The sequence below is a fragment of the Schistocerca gregaria genome, chromosome 4 (assembly GCF_023897955.1).
Source record: "Schistocerca gregaria isolate iqSchGreg1 chromosome 4, iqSchGreg1.2, whole genome shotgun sequence".
NCBI classification, from domain to species: domain Eukaryota; kingdom Metazoa; phylum Arthropoda; class Insecta; order Orthoptera; family Acrididae; genus Schistocerca; species Schistocerca gregaria.
Genome location: NC_064923.1, coordinates 506,437,401 through 506,463,637, shown reverse-complemented (window position 1 = coordinate 506,463,637; position 26,237 = coordinate 506,437,401). Strand labels below are relative to the sequence as shown.

Sequence of the window (26,237 nt, the reverse complement as noted above, 5' to 3'; positions counted from 1 at the left end):
GATCCAAGCACGTCCTGTAATTGCCAAGCACCCTTTGACACTGCAGCCCATCCCGCACTTTCCCGAGGCCTTCTAACCTCCATTCGTCGGGCAACGCATCAGCATATAAGGGGGAGCAGATGACTTCGTCATTGAGTCCCCATTAGTCATCCCCCCCCCCTACCCCCCCCCCCCCCTCCACACACACATACAGCATGTAAGACATTCTTGGTAACCGCAAAGTAAACCTTAAAAAAAAAAAAAAAAGAACCTCTTGTGGCTTCAAGAACTGACAAATTCAACGGTTTAACGGACCTCTGATGTGACTATTGCTCTAAATCTGAGATAAAAATGGCGGTTTCCATTCCTAATTTTTCTAAGCAAGGAGTCACTGCTGTAATCGAGCAAGGAAGTGATTTTCTGAAGTAAATCGGTTTGGAGGACGGTAAAGGCTTGACTACTCGTCATGCCTCTAAGCGAGATCGATGGAAAACCCACGCGCACCGTAAAGGAACAAAAATCAAAATATGAACTTCACAGGAGATAATACTGTTTGGAACTAAAGAGAACACTTCACATCGAAGTCTTCACTCGAGGACAGTCTGTCATTGTTTGCTTATAATGCGGTACGTTACAAAAACAGAGTCAATTAATAACGAAGGAATAGCCACGAGTAATGCTGTTGCAGGGAGTTTATTTAGTGCACCGCAACAACTGGCAGAAAACTGTATGTCACACACAGGAAAAGTTGCAGTCTCCATCGGACATCACAGATAGTTATCTAAGACTATCAGATCCTTTAGAAGAACTCCATGAGACAGTGAGCCGTCAGGTGGTGGTGGGGAAAGTAGGAGTGGCTGAGAAAGTAGGAGGAACATTTCTGAAACATTTGAATAAAGACATTCGTTCATTGCACGGGTATCTGTAAATATTACGAAGACAAAATCCGAAATCTATGTTCTAAATATCATTCTTAACTCGTGTTCTCTGTGCTATCTATTTATACTTCTAATTAACTTTCGTGTTCAGAGAACTTTTACACACTAAGGCAAGAACACGATGTAAATATTTTTGTAATGTTATCTTTACGGAAGAACACTGAAAAGAACATTTGAGATCGTATTAAGAATATTCGTATTAAGAATACATTGAGGTCATGGGATACCTCCCAATATCTTGTCGAACCTCCTTTTGCTCGGTGTAGTTCAGCAACACGAGTGGTGCGGACTCAGCAAGTTGTAGGAACTCCCCTGCAGAAATATTGAGCCATGCTGCCTATATAGCCGTCCGTAATTTCGAAAGTGATGCCAGTTGATTCCGCTGCAGGATGTTGTGTACTAACTGACCTCTACGTTATGGCACATACATATTCGATGGGATTCATGTCGGGCGATCTGGGTGGCCAAATCATTCGATCGACCTATCCAGAATTTTCTTAAAACCCCTCGAACAATTCTGGGCAGGTGACATGGCGCATTGTCATTCATAAAAATAGACTATTAACGCTAAATTTCGCCACTGTCCTAACGGATATGTGCATCGTACGTTTCACATTAATTTCTGCGGTCATTTCACGTAGTGTTGCTTGTCAGTTAGCACTGACAACTGAACGCAAACACCGCTGCTCTCGGTTGTTAAGTAAACGTCGTCGTCGAGCACTCCGTTGTCTGTGGTGAGGGATAATGCTTCAAATTTGGTATTATTGGCCCACTCTTGATACTGTGGATGTCAGAATACTGAATTCCGAAATGGAATGACCCGTGCGCCTAGCTCCAACTACTGTTCTCCGTCCAATGTCACTTAATTCCCATCGTGTGGCCACAATCACGTCGGAAATCTTTTCACATGAATCACCCGAGTACAAATGACAGCACCGCCAGTGCAATGCTCTTTTATAACTTGTGCACGGGGTATTGCGCCATCTGTATACGTGCACATCGTTAACCCATATGACCGAGCGAGGTGGCGCAGTGGTTAGCACACTGGACTCGCGTTCGGGAGGACGACAATTCAATCCCCCCTTCCGACCATCCTGATTGAGGTTTTCCGTGATTTCCCTAAACCACTCCAGGCAAATACCGGGATGGTTCCTTCGAAAGGGCACGCCGACTTCCTTCCCCATCCTTCCCTAATCCGATGAGACCGATGACCTCGCTGTCTGATCTCCTCCCCCAAACAACCCAACACCAAAACAAAAGTTAACCCATGACTCTTGTCACATCAGTTTAAATAGCCATTTTCGTTAATACTGCATTTCTAAATTGTCCCATTTTATTTCACCACACTCGATGGGCCTCTCTTTGTACTTCCTGTGCAAGCAGGAAAATTTGAAATCATGTCAACACACATGCCAGGATGAGTTTCTTCATTCACTGTTTCAGCAGCGAGAAAACTCCGTCTGCAGTGACTGAATGCGTCATTGCAATTTTGATTGACATGATCTCCGGCGCTACGCTTCAACACGCACTATTAATTTTCATCCGTGTGTGGCTGACAAACTCTGAGTACTGGTTCGGTAAATCAGGCCACCAGTCTGAAATGCAGTTTGACTCGATGTCATGTAATGAGGACATGCATTTCCAATTACTACTCTCTGCACTCGTTCCGCAGCATCGTAAACGCAGTAATTAACCTAATTTGCGTCCCACGCATAGGAAACATACGAATGTGCGTAGAAAAAAAAATGCGTAACATTTAGTGCGAACGGAGAAAGATTGTTTTCTATTGTAAAAATGCATTTACTTTCGACATATTTAAATTTAAGTGAATACATTTTGTTTCACTTTTTTCCAGTGACGAGCGAATTGAACGGGTTAACAATGTCAGTCCTCCTAGTCCAGCCGTTTAAAATTTGTTCGTGGAGATTTTAAAATAAAAGGCTCTTCAGATAGACAATGTAAGACCAGGTAGTTGGTGCCGCTACGTGGATGATATTTGATTTTATTTGTTTTCAGGCAGAGTCTATTTCACCACGTACAGTTATTACACATAACGATGCAAACAGGACAATGAATTAAATTCACTGCAAAACATAAAACGTTTATAAATAAGATAAGAAGTGAACTGATTACATTAGTCTGAATGCGCCATTACAATAAAAGCAACGAAATTTTAACATACAATAAAAGTATATAGGAGTATATAAGCAATAAAACATTGAAGATATTATCGAAGTTTAAGATACCCTTTTACAGTGACGAATGAAACGGCAAAAATATTTTGGTAAGGGTGATAAATTCCTAGTATAGACCCAGAGCGAAGAGGAGATGAATGTCTTTCGGTACGTCTGAAGAGCATGAGACCGAGAATTCAGTTCATGATGGAGGAAGAGAACAACAGGCAACAACCTAGGTATAATAACAGCGATAGAATTTTGGGGAATAAGGTGCACGTTGTAATGGTTCTTTATTTACGTGACCATTACGGCACTCCAACCCCGGTTCTCGGTACAAGTAATACTTTTCTGCGAAGTAAGACATATTTTTGTGACAATATTCACATTTGGTTTTATTATTGTATAGGTACTCCGATGTATCGATATATTACAATGATATGGTTCTTGTGTGTATTCATTTCTGAGAGACTGTCATCATCTTTGACGAACTTGTAATCATTTTGGCGTGAATGCGCACAGAGCAGTCTATGTTTCGCTTTACAGAAGTTATGTTGTTATTTCGCTTCGTAAACGAACAGTCAAGTCTTGTGTTTGGTTAAAGTGGAAATGAAATATGTGAAGATTGATACAAAACTGTTTTCTTAATGATGTGACAATTAAGAAGAAGTATATGTGAATTTACAAGAAGTTTATTAAAAATGTGGATCGTGAACACCAAGTCAAAAGTTATTTCTATCATGCCATTGTTCCGATCTGGGATTGTTTGATCATTAAGAATTTCCTGAAAAACGCATTTGTTAGGTCTTCAAATGTTGCTAAAATGCAGATCCGGACCTTCTAGCAGCCAAACTGGAATCACACTAGAATCAACAAGATGAGCCATAACGACTTCGACGAAATCTACGTGAGAATCCATTAAATATAAGTGCCAAATTAATGACTTATTTACAGTGGTCTCATTATTTCGATTCTGACGATACCATTCATAGTCATTAGTTTTGTTGTTGCCCGATAAAGCGAACATATGCTGCGTGAGCAACATTATTAATCTGATTTCTAATCTACTTTGTTAGTGGTGGTATTGTTAGAACGTGAAATCACGACACAGAAATCGACCTGTACATAAAGAATCTAACCATCATCGAAAACAAACAAGAGGAATAATTAAAATCTTTGGGAACAAAGCAAATTAACCTACAGGAAGAACTCAGCTACTTGCCGTCCGTTTTTAAGAAAAACGATTATTCCACAAATCGGTGGAAGGAGCATCGTCGGATTCAGTACGGAGGGGCGAGTGGCCAGCACAAGGCTCTCGGGGTCGGCGAAGGGTTTCTTTACGTCAGGACCGCTACTAAGCGGTCGATTAACTCCTCAGTTGGACCCAACATACTGAGTACACCCCATACAAGTTCTCTCACCAAGGAAAAATCCGTAGCACTACCGGGAATCGAACACGCTTCTCCCTCAACGGGAGTCATCCTCGCTGACCACTCAGCTACGGATGCGGACAAGAAGACTGTCGATTGCATCATAAGCATTTATCAAAGCATGGGGTTTTGAAGTTCCTCAGGAAAATATAAGAACACCTGAAAACAGAAAAAGATGTAAACCATTTACTAGCGACTGATAGTGCGTATAATACTGAGTGTAGTTGCGGCTAAGTGTACAGTGCGAGATGTACTAAGTTACAACAAATAACTGCCCAGTCTCCGGACGTATGCAAGTAACTGTTAATGGTTCATAGTTGACAAATGGCAGCATACTCTGTGTGACACACAAGATAGCCCGTGGTGCAAGCAGTAATGGAACAACCCAGCTCATGCTCTAAGACTGTCGGCTGTTTCAGTGTTTCAGAAGAACTCTGTGAGACAACTAAGGGGTGAGGTGGGACGGCGCGAGGGGGGGGGGGGGGAGGAGTTTAACAGATTAAGATGATAAAATTGCTGAGAAAGCAGGAATAACATTTCTACAATATTTGAATAAAGAAGCCCGTAGACCGTACGAGTGCTGTAAATATTATGAAGAAAAATAACTGAAGATAGGTTCTTAACAGTCGTCTTCAACTGGTACTTACTTTTAGAAAGAATGCAGACGGCATGAGATAGGTGTGTTGGGTGAAGTAGAAAACTGGTGAACAAGCTTGACTTTTACAAAGTGCTGAAGGGAATGAAAGGATGTGGTACAGTCCATAGTAAGAACATGATAACGGTCGGTGCCAAAAACAACATATGGAAAATAATTATCAATAATTCAAAAAGAAAGAATTGTAGGCGAATCATTTCGCTGAATCATTTTCATACGAAATAACAACAAGAAAAGATCGACACACTCAAACTCAGCTCACCATCACCTTCAAGGTAGACGGAGCAGATATTACGCCTGTGTACCAGAATAATTGTTCCTACTTAAGGACTCGGGAATTTCAGTCATCAGAATTAAATGAGTGTATACAGCAGGTTATTTCAATAACACTGTTATAACAGTCGCGTGACATCATAGGAGAAGATGTGAAAATCCGTTGCGCAAATAAATCTTGAAGAATTAACAGCAAAAAATCCACGACAATTTCAATGAAGACACGTCCCGTATAAGGCTTCACAGGCCATGACTGTAAGAGACAGAAACAGAAAGACAGTTATAAACGACCCAGTCACATTAATGTGATCGCCACCTATGTTCCACATCACAGTGCAATAACCACTCACAGACGGCAAGTAGCAGCATTGCCAGTGGAGGGTACGTAAAGCGTGTCGGGAGAACGCGGAAAACAGCTCAGTCGTCGTCATATCACACAAACTGAATGATTTATCTGACGTCGAAAAAGGGATGATTATTGGCTTTCAGGCCAAGAGTGGAAGAATTTCCGAAAAAGCTAAGTTTGTACACTGTTCACGTACCACCTTGATTGAGGTGTACAGTGCATGGGAAAATGGCGCTATCCAAAACCGGCGTCGAGACAACCGTCGTGCACCTCTGGCCATAGATGACTTGGGTGAACGACGGCTATGGGGATGTGTACGGGCGAGCAGACGTGCAACTGTTGAGCAACTGACAGCCCAGGTGAACTAAGAGGATACCAACAATGTCTCCTCAACGACCGTTCAACGAACGTTGTTACGTAAGGGCCTCAGCAGTAGGCGCCGGATTCATGCACCCATGCTGACTGTCTGCAACAGCGACGAACACTGGAATTTGCACACCAGTTTTGCAACTGGACATTCAGTGGGTGTACACAGGTGGAGTTTTCAGATTAACCACGTTTTATGCCCGACCGGACATGTCCCCGTTGGCGTGTACAACGTGACAGTTTGAAAGCAAACACTCTGCAATAATCGTCGGAAGGATCCAGGGTGTAAGAGGAAACTTTGTGGTCTGGGGAGTGTTTTTGTAGCATTCGCTGGGTGGTCTCGTCATTTTGGAAGGCACAGTGGATCAATGTAAGTATGCACCTATACCTGGGGATCCAGTCTGCACCCAGATGCAGTTTGTTTTGTCTCGGCACGATGGCATCTACCAGCAGGACCATGCAACATGTCTCATAGCTCTCAGTGTGCCACCTACTACTAGGTACTCCATATCAGCGATCTCAGTAGTCATTAGACATTGTGAGAGGGCAGAACGAGGCGCTCCGCGGAACTGACGGATTTCGAATGTGGTCAGGTGACTGGGTGTCACTTGTGTCATATGTCTGTACGCGAGATTTCCACACTCCTAAACATCCCCAGTTCCACTGTTTCCGATGTGATAGTGAAGCGGAAATGTGAACGGACACGTGCAGCACAAAACCGTACAGGTCGACGTCGTCTGTTGACTGACAGAGACAGACAGTGGAAGAGGGTCGTAAATAGGCAGACATCTATCTAGACCATCACACAGGAATTCCAAACTGCATCAGGATCCTTTTGCAAGTACTATGACAGTTAGGCAGGAAGTGAGAAAACTTGGATTTCATAGTCGAGTGGCTGCTTATAAGCCACACATCACGCCGATAAATGCCAAGCGACAAATCCCTTGATGTAAGGAGCGTAGACATTGGACGATTGAACAGTGGAAAAACGTTGTGTGGAGTAACGAATCATGGTACACAATGTGGCGATTCGATAGCAGTGTCTGCGTACGGTGAATGCCCGGTGAACGTCATCTGCCAGCGTGTGTAGTGCCAACAGTAAAATTCGGAGACTGTGGTGTTACGGTGTGGTTTTGTTTTTCATGGAGGGGGGAGGTGGGGGGCCGGGGGGCTTGCACCCCTTGTTGTTTTGTGTGGCACTATCGCAGCACACGCCTACATTGATGTTTTAAGCAATTTCTTGCTTCCCACAGTAGAAGAGCAATTCGGGTATGGCGATTGCATCTTTCAACACGATCGATCACTTGTTCATAATGCACGGCATGTGGCGGAGTGTTTACACGACAATACCATCCCTGTAATGGACTGAGTCCTGACCTGAATCCTACAGAATACCTTTGGGATATTTTGGAACGCCGACTTCGTACCAGGCCTTACCGACCGACATCGATACCTCTACTCAGTGAAGAACGGGTTGCCATTCGCCAAGAAACCTTTCAGCACGTGATTGAACGTATGCTTGCGATAGTGGAAGCTGTCATCAAAGCTAAGGGTGGAACAAGCCAATGGTGTATAAGCTCAGGAAGTTATATCAATATCTTACCATATCTCCTTGATGCCACAGACTTTTTGTAGGCACTGTACATTAGGTTGGCTCTGAGCACTATGGGACTTAACATCTGAGGTCATCAGTCACCTTTAACTTAGAACTACGTAAACCTAACTAACCTAAGGACATCATACACATCCATACCCGAGGCAGGATTCGAACCTGCGACAGTAGCGGTCGCCCGGTTCCAGACTAAAGCGCCTAGATCCGCTCGGCCACACCGGCCGGCAGTGTACATTAGTCTCTCACAAAAGGGATAATGCGTGATTAAAAGAATTTTTCCAGTTCAGTGCCTTCCACTTGTTTTATGCGGTACTACTTAGCAGTATAGCATAGTCACATCGTTAGTCCCTGCTGCTCTTTTTGCAATATGTAATTTAATTCCCGACCCAAGTTACACACCAGATAATTCTAACAACTTTGCTACATGCTGGAAAAAGAAAGAATAAGGGTAACACATGTCTGCACAAACAAAAAATTACTGAGTAACAAAAACTCGAGGCCACTCCGAGCAGACTTAGCGTCACATTTACTTCATGTCGCCTTCTCACGTGGCGGGAGAGCGTGAAGTCGTAAACCATAACGGACGTCTTAGTGCTCGCGAGTACCTTGCAATTACGTTCCCTAGGAACGTTTTAGACGTCGTAATTGTAATATAACTTGAAGCTACATCTGTATTTAAGCTTAGAGAGACCAGTTATCATCGGAATTTGAGCGTCTTGCACGCTAACTACGGTCTAGCGACTCTGTAAAGGGCGGGAGTGCTTAGGGTGTTTCGGGAAATAGCCGTACACATTGTGCGATGATCATTCAATAAATAATTATTCCAATCGTTAAATGAATACCATTTCGTTATCAGAACATTTTTATTATTAAGAATTTGGTGGCAGTATCAATCAACATTTTTTAAGAGACTTAGTTTTCTATATTATCTCCGTCACGATCTATGACCGTTGAGTAAGAGCATGTATTCTCTGTTGGTTAAAGCTCTTGCCTGCGATCGTAGACATCTTTTCATTGCATGAATTATGCTCTCATTATCTTCGAAGTCCGTCGCAAGTTGAGTATCCTTGTGTGGCCCAAGAAGAAGATTTGATATTATTAGAATCTCAGACAGGGATTTACATAACTGAAAGCGTCAGCACTTTATTGCATATGCCGTCTTTAGACTGTTGTTGATGTTAGGTAATACAACTCAGTAATCTAGCAATGGTAGATTGGCTGTTCCTGGATACACGGCCGAAGACCCTTTGGGCGCTTTTAGAGTGAAGTATGACCATAGTGCTCCGGCTAGGACGACAATTCATAGTTGCTCGGAGCAATATCGCGACAACGGATACATCTGTCTTCCTGGTAAAGAATATGAAATACACGCCAAATGTAAGAACGTGCTTCTACGTTTCCCACAGACCCCTAGGAAACCGATGCAAGTATCCAGTCAACAGTTACGAACAGCAACAGTGAAGAGAACCGGTGGATACGATCTTCGTACCTTCGTAGGTCATGTGCAAACTGGAACTGACACACAAACTAGTAAATAGGCAGCTAGCATGTAAGATTTTTGTTGGCATTACCGAGTGAGAGACTGATAGGACGTATCAGTTGGTAAACCTTGATGTTCACTATTTGAGTTCTTAGTTGGTAAACCTCGATTTTCACTATTAAAGTTTTATGATAAGTAGCATCTGCACTATCATTTCTAGTTTCTGTGTTTACATTAATCTTCATTCGCCACGCTTCGTTCATGTGCATACTGATTGTTCTCGATATCAAGATTCAAGAGCAGCATGTGAATTTCTTGTTCTCAAGAAGAAATATTTCAATAAGTTTGTGTTGCCACATGCACCCCCAATTTTTACCGCGGAAACGACAGCGATTCGAGACGCTCTCAAATTTGTTCGTCGTGCGGCATTCTAGAACCTGGTGATAGTATGAGACTCAAAAAGCGTATTGCAGGTTACTGAAATCGCCACGTGGACAATGAAGTGAATATCCAAATAATGGAAATTATATGAGAACTATTGAGAAATATGTGCACACACCTTGTTCAAAGACTTGGAGGTCAGTGAGCCCATGTAACATTATGTCTCCCCACATCGTAACTCCTGGACCGCCAAAACGATCATGCTCGATAATATTCCTGGATGAATCACTTACCTTCATATGGTGAGAGATGGGGACACGCATTTAACCGAAGGACATTCTCGAACATAATCGTTTTGGTGGTGCATATGTAATAGTGTGGGGAGGCGTTTTGTGGCAAGGGAGTACTGAGTTCCAAATCTTCGCACACGGTATGCTCACCTTTCAACATAACTGTGACACTACGATTTCATCACGTACGCCTTTCCAGGGAGCATTCGGTCCTGATTTCATTTTTATAAATGACAATGCATCGAACAGCGCAGATGAAGGACCTCTAAGAAAGAGGCGAATGATCTGGCCTGTTCGTTTTTACGATGGTCTCCTGGGCATTACAAATGGCGGGACATGGTTCCTAACAGAGTGTGTGATCGCAATGGAAAGCAATGCATACTATCATACGTGCTCCCATGTTGGCCACAAGATTGGCTATGAGTTCTTTGGGTGGGGCATTACGTTTATCATCCATCGTAGTTTTCGATCTCCAAAAATATCATAATATTTTAGCCAAAAACCCATAATCATACAACAGATTGACGTCAGCGAAACAGTTCCCTAATTTCCTTATGCATTTGTTAGATGCCTCTTCTTGAAACCGGCAAAGAGCTTTACCTTTCGTCTAATGGCTTCGGCGACTTGCTCTGAACTGCTACTAGAAAAGGAGCAAGTTTTTCTGCATAATCTAAAGAATCGTGCGAGTATTGCACTCTTTAATGTTCAGAGATTAACCTAATCTCATAGGCACGTGAGAAAGACTCTTGTCTCTGTTTATTCAGTAGTTGCTAGGGTTGAAGTAGGTCTGCAACGTTATGTGGCTGCAATAAATATTAGAGGAACCGTCTTAAGCTACGTAGGAAGTTTTATTTATTTATTTATGACTAGTTTCGACCGGTTTGTCCAGTATCAAATCATCCATATATTAGGTTGGTGCATGAGTTCGTAGAGTTTTTGTTTTACCTGTCGGTATTCCGGTAGCTATGTTATTATTAATCGATTGCCATTTTTTATTTGTAGTTCACTGTTGCTGTTTGAGTTTAGTTACTGCCATTTTGTCATTTGGAGATAGTGAGTGGACCTGCGGTAGCTAGAAAATGGAGTGCCAAATGGAAAAAAACGGAACATTTCTATGATATATTCTTGAGTTCAACAGGGGGGTAATGGCAGCGTAGGTAGCCAGAATCTTTTTCGCAATGTATGGGGATAATGTCATTGGACAGGGGACGGTAAGACAATCGTTTTCTCGTTATAAGGAACATTGCTTTGCGTTAGTGACTCACCATGTTCAGGAAGACCGTCAGAGTTTGACGACGATCGCTTAAACGCATTAATCCACAATGATCCGCTATAGTGTACTCGAGAACTGGAAAATGTGATGAACCATCGTGAGACATTTGCATGCAATAGGAAGAGCTAAAAAGTCGGTAGTATGGGTACTGCATGTTCTAAGCCAAATTCACGGTTGACCATATGCCCATCTCTACTTGCTCGTGAACAACAACGACCACTCGTATCCTGTATCGTTATTGGTGACGAAAAATGGTGTCTTTACGCTAACACAAGGAAAAGAAAGGATTGGTTGAGCACAAACAAAGCAGCAACTCTACATACAAAGACCTGCACGCATCCATGCACGCAAGCATCTCGTGAAGCAGCGACAGCGTATTACGGATTGCTTTCCCGAGATGTAACCATCACTGCTGACAGCTGTTGTCAACAACTGAGAAGTCTTGCAGACGTAGTCCAAGAACAAAGACTAGGAAGACTGCGTGAAATGTGAAGTGATGCTACTTCATGACAATGGCTCCTCGGATACTGCTAGACTGACAAAAACACCATGCAGGAGTTGAATTTGGAACTCATTCCGCTCCGACCTTATTCACCTGATCTTGCGTTCTCAAATTTTCACCTTTTCGGCTCCCTGTCGAACAACCTTCAAGGAACTTTGTTTCCGGATGAGAGAGCACTCCGAACATAGCTCCACGAATTCTTCGTCTCAAAACCACGTGATTTCGACAGTCGCGGAATCGCATCGGCAGACTGTTGTAAATAGCGAAGGAGAATATGTTACTGATAATAAAGATTCTGTTGTGTGTGTGTTATGTTTATTAAACCTAGGCAGAAACGCTCCATACTTATGCATCATCCGAATGCATAAGTCTTGCTTTACAATCAGATGTGCATGTAAGTTAATGGTCACAAAACATATAAATAGCATTATACGACGTAACGTCCACATACAAAATTACTGTATGTTGAGGTTACGTTTTAACGTATAGTAATGTTCCTGTGTTGACGCTACTGTATATATTAACACGTTTATATGTTTTGTGGCCAGAAGCTTGCACGCCTGGTTGTAATGCACGGTTCATTTGATGATGGATAAGCCCTCCGAAACTAGTGTCAATAAATAAATAAAACTTCCTGCACAATTTAAGACGTATTGTGAAGCCTCTTGTGGTGGATGAATACTGCCAAGTCAACGGGAAACAAATGTGGTGGAGAGAATGTGAAAATTCCTCTATTGAATAATGAAGTTCTGAGCTAGGAAAGAGGTCTGGTACGAAAAAATAATGCTCTCAGGTACTGAAGGCTTTCTCAGGACCACCACAGGAAAATGACCTCCCACAAAGCATGGTAGACCGCTGAAAAGGACGTTGGATTTACATTCGGGAGAAGCGGGCTCAAATTCTTCTCCTGTCCAAGCTTGTCTTCCCGTTGTTTGCTTTAATCTCACAAGGGCACGACCGATCTCTTTCCATGACAGAATCATTTGGGTGCCTGACGACGGTGTATTCAGAGACCGAACCAAACTCGAATGAGAGTACCATTGACAAAAATGAAAACTTTACTGAAAATAAAAGATAAGCCTTAAGCTCTCTCCCTTTCAGTAAAACACACACACACACACACACACACACACACACACACACACACACACACAAAATAGTTTTCCTGTGTCAGTTATTAAAACTTTTGCTTAAACTGTTGACGCGCGCCAATGAAAAGAGATTAAGTTACTATGACAGGTATATGCGACTGACCAATCGCTAGACAAAAAAGATGACCCATCCATTCTGCACCACAGTAAAAATTCAAACCCAAGACTGGGGTCGGGATAGTTCACAGAGTTTTTAAAGCTGTATAATTGTCGTCTCACCGTTAGCTGAAACGGTGGGCTGATACCCATTTCCGACAGCCAGTGCCCTCTGGTCCCAACCAAAACAGAACTCCGTTATAACGTGGAATATGGTGAGTCGTGCTCTCCAAGGTTCTGCTTCGTCACCTATAGCCTGTCTTGGATGGGTCGTTCATCCGTAACCATCCTTCGTCGAAGAGAATCTTTAAGGAAATGAGAAAGTCTTTTCACCTGTTGTGCGAGAATTCTCTACACAGATCGTAAAGCGATGGAAACGAACTGCGTTCTGTTGAAGCAACCTGCAAAGAAGCGAAGGGTTCCCTCGTCTTTAAATAAACAAGTAAAAGAACGACGGAGATTGTGACTGGCTCATTAGGGAATACAATAGCCATCGTAGACTGGAGGTAAAATCGATGAGCCTGCCAATCGGCCAGTGGGGGCGGTGAGGTGAAACGGTGGAGCGCCTCCGCCTTTCTCTTGCTTCTTCTTTCGCTGCACGAGGTGCAGTTGCTTTATGTTCTGCAGCCGGCGGATAGCAGGCAGTAAACTTTATATTGTTCTTTCCCCGCGCGGGGGCAAGTTTGTCTATATGAAGTTCTGCCTGAAGTTTCATGTAAGCAACGCTGCTCTCTGCGGTCTAACAGCAACTACTGCAGAGAGAACGCCGCACTGTCAAGGTACGGAAATTATCGGGGCCATATTCTTCGGCACAGTGAAACGTGGAAGCTTCGACTGTAAGTTTTCTGGTAGTTGCTTGTATTCTGTTCCGTAAGATCACGGCCCAGTTAAATCACAGGCGTTTGATTAATCAGAAATTGTTAGGCAGGCTCATATATTTAGCTGATGTGCGTCACCTTTCCTGACAGAGGAATCCAAGTAAAATAAGTCACCTTGTGAGCATACGAGATTGCCTTAATTAAATGCTGAATTTCGGTACACGTTATCCAACAAAATGTCATCTGCGTTACAGAGATAACCATGTCAATAGTAAACAAAATATTGGGATGAAACTGCTCGTATTACATAAGGGAGCTCTTAAGTCTTTGGCTTTTACTCTTTTTTGAATTACTGTTTACTTAGGCATTGTTTTGTATTTATTTTGCGATATTGTACTTTATTCCGTAATATTTACTGTTTGAAGTCAGCTACAGGAAACGTGGTTGATGCTGATACTGATTACTCTTAGCATAACAAGCAGCACTCTTTATCGTGCAGTTCATGATAGAAATGTTGCTACTCGTGTTCTTCAGTGCGGTAACATACAAAAAGTTTATGAATTTGTAGTTATGTGAAAGAGTGTTTATTAAGCAGAGTCAACACTGCGCATTTCACGTTTTGTTCTGAAAATGTGCAAAAGCTGGAAACGCACCGGGTAAAGTAACTTCAGTAATGGAAAGTATGAAGTCACAAGCGGCTAATTACGTTGCAACCTACGGAGCTGTACGTAAGACGAAAACATAGAAATTACTGTCTTTAACAATCCTGACGTCACCAAGACGTTAAACACTGGCAGTGCGTTGCCAAAGAAATTAACGCTGTGAAAATATCACGCCCGCTCCTGATTGTACAATTACGGGCAAAGGTGACCGTTTTAAGTGTACTCATCTCGCAACTGTAAAACATTTCGGAAGCCTTGCTTCTGAATAGTGGTCCACAGAGCCCGTATGTACATTTCTGGATCCATCATTAATTTCGAAGTGAACACAGTGAAGCTCGCGATTAGAGAAGACACCTAGGCTGCACGCTTCTTCAGGAATAGGTAAGCATATGATGAAAATGATGGAATTGAAATTAATGGCATATGTCACATGGGGATCATATGAGGCACAAGTGACTATCAACAGTTTTCTACTTGAATTAGTATGTGGACGCTAAATCACGTGATAACATTTTGAAAGCAGTATCTGTTTTGTACACTTGCTTTGAAGTTGCGCATTAAACGCGTACTTGGAGCGGCCTAACGGCGCTGGATAATCGTTACGCGAAGTAAGTCGAATTCAGAAAAGGAATTAAATTGGATTATTCGTATTACATTTTGGACAACACTTCGACGACTCTTCTAGTTGTGTATGTGGTGTTTGTTCTTTCGGACATGTCCGAAAAAACAGACACTACACGGCTGTACAAGTAAGGGGGTAACGGCAAATGCTCCCTCTAGTGGAGATGAACACCACGCTCGAGCTCATACGGGTATCGGCGAAATGTAGAGAGTAGTGAGGACAAAGGACAAGGACTCTACGTTAGTAGTGTTGGCGATAAGTTGAGAATTTGGGTCTGAATGGAGGCGTGCTATTGCAGTCCGTGCAGTTGCGATAACCACTGTGTGTAGATGGTGTTATTGTTATGCGCGTCTGCCTAGTAAACCGGAGACCCGGGTTCGAATTTCGGTCCGGTGTAAGTTTTCAACTTTCCTGTAAATGAGTAGTCATTGGCAGCTAATGTCTTTATTCCCTCGTCTCTCAAAAAATGGTTCAAATGGCCCTGAGCACTATGGGACTCAACAAATGGTTCAAATGGCTCTGAGCACTATGGGACTTAACATCTATGATCATCAGTCCCCTAGAACTTAGAACTACTTAAACCTAACTAACCTAAGGACATCACACACAACCATGCCCGAGGCAGGATTCGAACCTGCGACCGTAGCGGTCACACGGTTCCGGACTGAAGTGCCTAGAACCGCTCGACCACACCGGCCGGCCCTTAGTCTCTCCTAACTGTGTTGTGAACTCTCGAAAATCTGCAGTTTGGCTGAGGACATATTCACATATGCACATATTCACATATGCACACACATACGAGTGTATGTCTTACAAGCAACTTTGTGTCCTGTAGCGCCGCGCGGGGTACCCGTGTGGTCTTAGGCGCCTTGTCACGAAACGCGCGGCTCCCGTCGTCGTAGGTTCAAGTCCTCCCTCCGGTATGGGTGTGAGTGTTGTCCTTAGCATTAGTTACTTTAAGTTAGATTAAGTAATGTGCTTAGGGACCGATGACCTCAGCAGTTTCGTCCCATAAGACGTTACAAGAAATATCCAAACATGTTTTCCTGTTGCTTAAATTGTGAAAAAAGCTAAGCAATTTCAGGACTTCTTGAATAAAATAATAAAACGACGCTAATAATCCAGAGGACTTTGTGAAGACGCGCTGTAGAACGTAGAAATGTTGTATCTCGTATTTACCTAATTATGTGTATGAAATAGCTGATAATGTTTGAAGTACATTACAGAACTATTTGCTACTGAGGAGTTTTTGCTTGTACTTGGGTGCGTCAGATTCTACGTAATCTATGGGTATTGAAAAACAGTATTGATGTTTTCTGTGTCAAACTTATTTCCTTCTTGGATGCAGCTGAAGTCTTTATATTTTCACTGTTCTTCTCGAGTTATGTGATGTGTGGCCTACCAACATAAATGGAAACTATGTAGACTTATCGTCTGTGAGCGAAGAAATATGACTTTACATTATACCTGTCTCTAGTACTCCTCTGTTAGCCCATGTTTATTGCGGAACCACATTCCTGTAACGTAACATATTTTGAAATAGCTAGAAATTGTGCAGAAATATTGTAAGAGGACACGCGAAGATATTTTATTGCGCAAAGTGTGGCGTAGTATCATAATTTTTTGTGGTTATTTAGTGAACGTCATTCACTACACAACGTTTTTCACAAGTAACGTTCTCAAAGTGCAGATCAGTTTAGGTCCATATGTTTCATACTTTCAGCTAACAGAAGGTAGACGATACTGGCTAGGCCAAAACTTAACAATGAATTTATAGCCACAGACTTCGTACCGAACAAAATGCACTGTTCGGATTGCAATAAGGAGAACTGGGAAAGTGAAAATGAATTCGTGTAGATCCAAAAATACTATCATTACCTTAATATCATGCTACTCTCATGCGGTGTACCCAAAAGTAGTGAAATTGGAACTCATCTACAAAATATGTTTATAGAGCAAAGATACTTCATTATCTAGTGGGAACAAGACGTTAGCAGATTCATTCAGTATCTGTTCGCTTTTAAGACTCCTAAAATACCCATTGGCATAAATGAGTACACTGAAGAGCCAAAGAAAATGGTACACTTGCCTAACATCGTATAGCGTACCCCGCAAGTACGCAGAAGAACCGCAACACGACGTAGCATGAACTAATGTCTGAATTTGTGCTGGAATGAACTGACACCATGAATCGTTCAGAGCTGTCCATATATCCGGAAGAGTACGAGGTGTAGAGATCTCTTCTGAACAGCACGTTGCAAGACATCCCAGATATGCTCTATAATGTTCATACCTGGCCAGTTTGGTGGCCAGTGGAAAAGTTTAAACTCAGAAGACTGTTCCTTCAGCCACTCTGTAGCAATTCTGGACATGTGGGGCATTGCATTGTTCTGCTGGAATTGCCCACGTCCGTCGGAATGAACAATGGTCATGAATTGATGCACGTGATCAGACAGGATGCTTACGTACGTGTCTCCTGTCAGAGTCGTATATAAACGTATCAGGGGTCCCATATCATTCCAACTGCACACGCTATACACCATTACAGAGCTTCCGCCAGCTTGAACAGTGCCCTGCTGACATGCAGGTCCATACATTCATGAGATTGTTTCCATACCCGTTCACGTCTATCCGTTCGATAGAATCTGAAAGGACACTCGCCCGACAAGGGAACATATTTCTAGGCATCAACAGTTGAAAGTCGGTGTTAACTGTCCAATGTCGGAATTGACTGACCCAGGCGAGGCGTAAAACTTTGTGTCATGCAGTCATCAAGGACACACGAGGGAGCCTTCGGCTCCGAACGCCCACATTGTTGTGTTTCATTGAATGGTTCGCACGCTGACACTTGTAGATGGCCCAGCATTGAAATGTGCAGCCGCAGCGATGTCGGAGATTTGATGTTTTGCCAGATTCCTGATATTCACGGTACTCTCGTGAAATAGTCATACGGCGAAATCAACACTTCATCGCTACCTCGGAGATGCTGTGTCGCATCGCTCTTGCGCTGACTGTAACACCACATCAAACTCATTTAAATCTTGATAACCTACCATTGGAGAAGCAGCAACCGATCTAACAACTGCGCTAGACACTTGTTGTCTTATATAAGCGTTGCCGACCTCAGTGCCGTATTCTGCTTGCTTACATATCTCTGCATTTGAATAATCACGCGTATACCAGGTTATTTGGCGCTTTAGTGTAAAATTTTACCTTTTATCGACATTTGAAAGACAATGAGGTCGCATTGTTTCCTTAGAAAATGCTTATGTGCAATGTGGTTAGAAACGGAAAACTGGCAATAAGACGATAAATATCTACATGAATGTCTTAAATAACCGGAAATCTAAGCTTAAGTTCCTTGGAAACGAGACTCTAGGACCATGGTTAGCTATGTGAACTAAATTAGGCGCTACGAATGTAGTTTTACTAAGAATTAGATGACAGGGATGAATATAACAGACGGAAATAGTTAGACGAGGCTCACTGAAACTAAACAGATGAGAGACCCATCCACATGTAGAATAAATTAAGCAAAAAATCTTGTTCACACAATTCTATTGCCGTTGATGCGAACGCTTAAATTAACTATTGAAGTGCTGATAGTAATTTATAACATATTTAGAATGTCTGACAAGGTTATTTATTAATGCAACCGCCGATATTCTTGCATCTCATATTCTCCCCCCCTCCTCCCCCCCTCCTCCTCCCCCCCTCCCCCACTGCACATGAACATGTGACCGAGAGAAGTGGTGCAGTGGTTATTGGATTCGAATTCGTGAGTACAACTCTAAAACATTTATTTCGTTGTTCGACTTTGAAGTCATTAGGGATGGATCCCTATTGTAGTTGGACAGAAGGGAACAAGGAATCGGCACTGAGTGTATTAAAAGGAAGAGCTCGACATTTACCTGAAATGTTCTCGGGGAGCAACGAAACGTTTAAATCAGGGTAGGCAGAGGGAAATTTGGTTCAGTTCCTTCCGAGAAAGATCCAATATATCAGGTTAATGGAGGATTATACAACTTCTGCAGTTCTTCCCAGCACCAAGTCTCTAATCTCTTCTGTAAGCTTACCTGCTTTTGATGATTGCTTGGAAAAATGAAACAAAGTTAGTAATGTTCAGTCATCTCTGATATTGCAGCTCTAATAAGTTGAGTTTACAGGAAGTACGGTTGTGCACTCTACATTTAATAGTGGCAGCAAATGAGGCAAATTCAAATTGGAGTTAAAATTAAATTCAATGTTTGTACACGGCAATGACTAGAGTAGCTAAAGATCATGGCTTGCGTAGTTTTAAAAAAATGAAGATTTAGAGCTTAAGGTACCGTCGACAACGATGTCATTAGAGACTGCAAATCGGACTCAGGATCGCACTCCATAAGGAAGATATAGTAATATTTTTAAAGTAATATAGGTTCGTCAATAACGCAGAATGTTGTGCTTTTAATCTAGATAACTGTTTCTCACTGCTTCCAGTTCCAGGTAAATTTATTTATCATCGATTGGCTGCTTCGGTTCAGCTGCTCACCGTAAATAAATGTCGACCGGCAGCCGGTCCAATAAAAAAAACTGTAAACTGCAGCGGACTAAATAAATTATTTGCAAACTGATGTTCCCCGAAAATATATATGAGCAATAACGTATCGCAATATCTGTCAACTTACACGGTTCAATGAATACAGAGCATTGTCGAACAGCGCAAGTATGTGTATATCGACGGGTAGCAGATCCAGGGGCGTCATTATTAAAAAACTGTGGTGCTGTAACAGAGAACGGAGAGTGTTCTGGCGTTAATTGCTTGCTTTGTCCAGTCTTCGTTGGAGTCCCATTTAATTAACTCTGCTACGCTGGTGTCAGTCCGCTGAAATCATCTAATGCACTAATGTTTGCTCAACAGAACGTTCCAGATAGTTTGTTGTATATATACTCGGGAAATTCGCATAGAAAAAAAATTAACAATACCTGTACGTTTGCGACACGTTTTATTAATGTTCAATATTACCATAGCACTTGATTCTAAACTCACATACTTTGAAAATGCAGTTTATTTATTTATTGCACTAACGTGGAACACTCATTAATTACGCAGACTATCACTTTAGTTAGATAGAGCAGTAGTTTAAGGAAACATGATGTATATTTGTATACTATGAAGAAAGAGAAATGTGATGTTTGCTGGAAAACAAATTTTTATTGTCGACGAAGTCTGCATGCACGTTCGCATGCCGATAACTATAAGTTCAAGTCAAATAATTTCCGTAGACTACTAAAAATACCTCCCTATTACTTTCCGCGTCCTTTACACCACAAAGTAAATTTTGTTTTCCTGGTCGTTCACTACATGTCCTACGTCTTCTCTTACATTTACGTATCATCCCTGCATTAAACGTTCCCAGGCGAAAAAAACATACTAATGCAATGTGCTATCAATGTTTGGTCCGTAAAAAGCAAATTTGATCAATGTTCCCGCATATCGTTTATAAATCTCTTCACTGATTACTGAATAAAAAAGTTGAAGTACCAGCGACTATTACACAGACGTTTACTGGTGCAGCTAACATCATTGGTTATTAATACGACTGAACTGGTGTAGACTCAAGGAACAGATCTCTCCGAGAAGTTGCGGGGCACTTATTTTATAGACAAACCACAATTTTGTAAGGAGGGTGCTCAAAAGAAAACGTACGAAACAACAGGGTGTACTTGAAATCTTTATTCAAAAGTAATCATCAGTGGCATGAGCACAGCTATCCCACTGTTTCACGGGTCGCAGGATTTCCTGTCGCCAGAATTCCTGTGGCTGTCATAGGAGCCAGTCTTCCACTGTTTTTTTCTTTGTTTTTTTACCGTACCAATAACATGAAGGTAGCAGGACGACATGTAGACGCTGATGTAGCGTTGATGTTCAAGCTCCTCCCACTTGAACGTGGCAATCACAATGTGACAATGGACAATGTGTCGACACCCGTTATCGTGGAGAAAAATCACTCCCTTCGCGGGCAACCCAGGCCGTTTGCTCTTGATGGATCTGTGCAGGCTATGGGATGTCTCACAGTACACATCAGTGTTAATGGTTTTCCAGTGCTTGAGGAATGCGATAAGTATCAGACCTCAGACTTCAAAAAAGACGGCGAGCATCACATTGCCTGGTGACGGCACAGCTTTGAGTTTTTTAGGGGGAGCTGACGACACTACATTCACGTCTCTAGATGTCTCACTACGTTATCCCAAATCGACATATACAAATGTCAACCGGATTGGTTATTACGACGTTTCGTAATTCTTCATTTGAGTACTTACATAATGAGGCCAAATATTGTTTTCATTCTAAAAAGATTTCCTGTTTGGCTTTCCAGAAGCGTCCACGTTTAATTCAGAATATTCAACTCAATGTTAATTATGCCTACCAGTATTACACCCATGTCTAACATTTTCATCAAATGAAATGGGTTGGACTTATTTTTGGTCAGTTTACCATCAGTGCGAATCACTGCACCAAAGACAGTTTTATTGCTTTATATCTCTTTCATAGAACAGGAAATCGATCAGAAAATACATTCTGGTACTTTCGACACTGTACGCTAGGTGATTTCAGCCACTATCCCTACTATATATACGTGAGCCACTTACAGAAGTTGAACGAGAACTTCACCGACAAAATTTCTGAGGATGGTCTGGGATATTTTCTGAGAATTTTTCTCGAAGGAATCTGTGGGTTTGAATAGCTCGTTACTAAGTAACAATGTAAATACGCTGGTGTGCCAGGCTTAAGGACAAAAGTATCTTTCGTATGATGTCTCACTACCAAGTCACGTAGGTCGATGAAACTTGGACCATATAGAGAAAAAGCTGGTACAGTATAGTATAGAGGGTAACTGAATTAAACACGCAATGGGACGAAGAGAAACGACACTTCTGTTCAGTGATAATAATTACACTTAAGTCACCGGGATCTTTGATGGTCCCCCTAGATATTACAAATGTTGGAACATAGTTTTTAATAGACCAACATTGCATGCTCTGCAACATGTTCTCTTGATAGCCTTAACATTCATAAGGAGTTATTGTGGTAGGAATTTCCTTCTCCATCAGCACGGCCGGCCGGGGTGGCCGAGCAGTTCTAGGTGCTACAGTCTGGAATCGGGCGACCGCTACGGTCGCAGGTTCGAATCCTGCCTCGATCATGGGTGTGCGTGATGTCCGTAGGTTAGTTAGGTTTAAGTAGTTCTAAGTTCTAGGGGACTGATGACCTCAGAAGTTAAGTACCATAGTGCTCAGAGTTATTTGAACAATTTTGAACCTCAACACGGTTGGCAATTATTGGATAGTCGTTCGGGCATGTGGACGTGCTACGATACTTCTCTCATTCGTGCAATATGCTCTGGTTGCTAGAGCTCTTCCACTTATACGCTGTCTGATAAGGTCGCGCATTTTCATCTATAAAAATGAAGTCAGGGCCAAATGCACTCCTCAAAAGACACACATGGGGAAGGAGTAAAGTGACACAATGAAATTGACCGGTGAGAGACCAGTGTTCAAAGATTTGGAGGTTCATACGCCTAAGCAACATTACGACCCCCCACACCATAATACCTGCACCGTGTTCGACAATCCTAGGCATACTCTCATATGACGAGATGTGGGAACACGTAATGCACCAAGGAACAATGTCGAACATGATCGTTTTGGTGGTCCAGGTGTTTTAGTGTGCGGAGGCATAATATTGAGTGGGTCTACGGACCTCCAAGTCTTCGAATACAGTAGTTTTCCGGGTCAACGTTGTCGTGGTACTGTACTCCTTCCACACGTGTGGCTTTTCTGGGGTGCGTCCGACCCTTGATTTCATCTTTATCGATGGCAACGAGCGACTGCATCGTACAGCGTTAGTTGGGGATCTCTTGGAACCAGAGGATGTTCGGCGAATGGGTATGTCCACATACACCAACGACCATCCAAGAGTGCGCAGGTGCAGGAATTCTATATTCAGCGAATGGACTGGCCTGACCACTTTCTCGCCTTAAATCGTATCAAACACGTGTGGGATGCGTTGGGGACGAGTAGTATCTCCACATATACGAACGACCATTTGCCGCCCGGGATTAGCCGAGCGCTCTAAGGCGCTGCAGTCATGGACTGTGCGGCTGATCCTGACGAAGGTTCGAGTCCTCCATCGGGCATGCGTGTGTGTGTGTTTGTCCTTAGGATAATTTAGGTTAAGTAGTGTGTAAGCTTAGGGACTGATGACCTTACCAGTTAAGTACCATAAGATTTCACAAACATTTGAACATTTAGAACGACCATTTAGCAGTTCTCAACCGAGCTGGAGAAGGAATGGGAAGCCCTATACCAAGAACTCTTTGTTAGTCTTGTGGCCGGCGAGGGAGCACCTTGCAGACGATGCTTGCTACCCGTGCTCCTCTCACACCCTGTTAAGAACCATGTCACGCCGTTTTTAATGCTCAGGAGACCATCCTAAATCGCGACGGCTCCAGTGCAAATATTGTCTTTCAGTAAAAGTGTCATTTCTGTTCGTCTCACAGCATATTTCTTTCAGTAACCTTATTTACTGTAATGCACATTTCTTTCCACGTATGATCCATGTTTCATCGGAGTATGTTACTTGGAGGTGATATATCATGTGCAAGTTATTTGCGTCCTTAAGTTTTAGACACCAGCGTATGATTCATGCGGTTTGTTAACCCAGTTACCTGTTCTATGGGAAAATACATTCACAGTACCAGCTCTGTCAATGATTTGAACATGTCTGTTTTCCATGCAGATATATTCAGCTAGGTAAAAACTAGATACAATGTGGCTACGTATTACCATCGCTTCTTCGTGCCGTTCTCTTCTTCTTTTTTTAAAAAGTAAATCTGAAATTTCTTAGCTTTAACTTTCTTCAATTTAAGCAATAAGCATGCAGCTCCGTGAAAGACATACACTTGTATATTAGTAAGTGCGGAATATAGAACGGGATGTAAATTGTTGGTCCATCATGACCAGGGGACATCGGCTGGTAAGTACTTGGTTCAAATGGCTCTGAGCACTAGGGGAATTAACATCTGAGGCCATCAGTCCCCTAGAACTTAGAACTACGTGAACCTAACTAATCTAAAGACATCACACACATCCATGCCCGAGGCAGGATTGAACCTGCGACCGTAGTGGTCGCGCTGTTCGAGACTGAAGCGCCTAGAACCGTTTGGCCACAAGGGCCGGCGCTGGTAAGTGCTCTTCAATGCCAATATATTTCACTAACAGCCGTATACTTTAAGATATTTTATTTTACTCTGAAAGCAACCAGTAAAGGATCTGCCATTCGTGTAGGTCCTGAAGATGGCAAAATAAATTGCCAAAACTGGGTGCTTTCAGAATAAAATAAAATATATTAAAGTATACTGCTGTTGGTGAAATGTATCGACATTGAGAAGGATGTAAAAACGTCCTCATCCAAACTAAAAATTTTCGAACGTTCACAACACTATTAGGGGAGTCGTCGAAATGATGTCTGACATGTAACACTGAGACAATCCAATTAAATTCCATTTTTTAATTCCATGTACTTTGCGCAACAATTATCCCGTTTCATTAGGCCTCTTCAAGTACTCCTTTAGTTCGCAGCTTCAGAACAAGTGTGGGAAGCAGCTATTGCTTCCAAAATATTATCACAGGTTTTACCGTTCACGTACTAATTGAAGTATGACAACAGTTGATAGTCACTCATGCCTCATCTGATCGCCATGTGATATATTCCATGAATTAGAGAACCATCATTTTCGTCATATGTTTATCTCTACCCGAGGGAGTGTGCAGCCTAGGCGTCTTCTCTAACCGCCAGCTTCACTGTGTTTGCTTCCATATTAATAATGGACCCAGAAGTGTACATGCGAGCTCGTGGACCACTATTCAGAGGCAAGTCTTCCGGAAAGTCTTTCAGTTGCGATATGAGTACACTTAAAACTGTCACCTGTGTCCGTAATTGTACTATCAGGGACAAGATTGTCACTGCCAGTTATTTTCACAGCGTTAATTTCTTTAACAACGCACAGTTAGTGCTTAACATCTTGGTGACATCAAGATTGTTAGACAGTATTTTCTAGACTTTCATTTCATCAATAGCTCCGAAGGTTGGTGCGAAATTAGCCGTTTTTGACTTCACACTTTCGATTACTTAAGTTATTTTACCCAAAGCGTTTCCAGCTTTTGCCCTCATTTTCAGAAGTAAATGCCTGGAATACGGGGTGCTCACTCTGTTTAATAAACGATCTTGTGGAAATTCGCATGAAGACAAATGCATAAACTGGTTGTATGTTACCACAGTGAAGAACTCAAGTAGCAACATGTCTATAATCAAATGCACGATAAAGAGTGCTGTCTGTTGTGCTCACTGAAACATAGGAAACAAAATGCACAGTAATACAACAACCCTCAGATGCGAAGTACTGTGATGTGGCTGCCGTCGCTGCGGGAACAGTTCGTTGTTCTGCTTTTCTAGTGCAACCAATGAATAAGTACAAGAGGTGCGTACGGCCAACTCTTCGTGCGTATACGTATCCATACTGCTGCGCATTGCTGTGAGGGTAAAAGTAAAACAGCTCATAAAACAAACCCAAAACAGGACGAAGCGGCACTGATTGTCTAGGGTGAAAAGTAAAGTTGGCAGTACTGTTACTAACATAAAGTACGTAAGCGAATGGAACAAGTTTGTTCCCAAACAAAACACACAGAGCATACTGTCGTCATTGGCACTGTGGTGTAGATGGTTCAAATGGCTCTGAGCACTATGGGACTCAACTGCTGTGGTCATTAGTCCCCTAGAACTTAGAACTACTTAAACCTAACTAACCTAAGGACATCACACACATCCATGCCCGAGGCAGGATTCGAACCTGCGGCCGTAGCAGTCGCACGGTTCCGCACTGCGCGCCTAGAACCGCGAGACCACCGCGGCCGGCTGTGGTGTAGATATTTTCAGTGTAACACAGATACAAGAATAAGTGGAGGTAGAAAATAAACTGAAACTCAGTTTCTCCGCAACGAGCCACCGAAGATCAACGGCCCTTGAGGTGAGTTACTCAAGAAATATCCCTCAACAATCTTCGAAGCTCTTTCGGGTTCATTTTGTACAGAAGAGCGCAATTTGTGTTTACTTCTACAACGCACTTAATGAGCAGCTCGCGTTTTCC

At 42.5% G+C, this 26,237-nt stretch overlaps 1 protein-coding gene across 1 annotated transcript in view; it reads right to left on the bottom strand.

The window, feature by feature from the left end:
- The window catches only part of LOC126267787 (ecdysone-induced protein 78C), a 659,877-nt gene that overhangs the window by 584,985 nt on the left and 48,655 nt on the right, over positions 1-26,237 (bottom strand). The window lies entirely within an intron of this gene.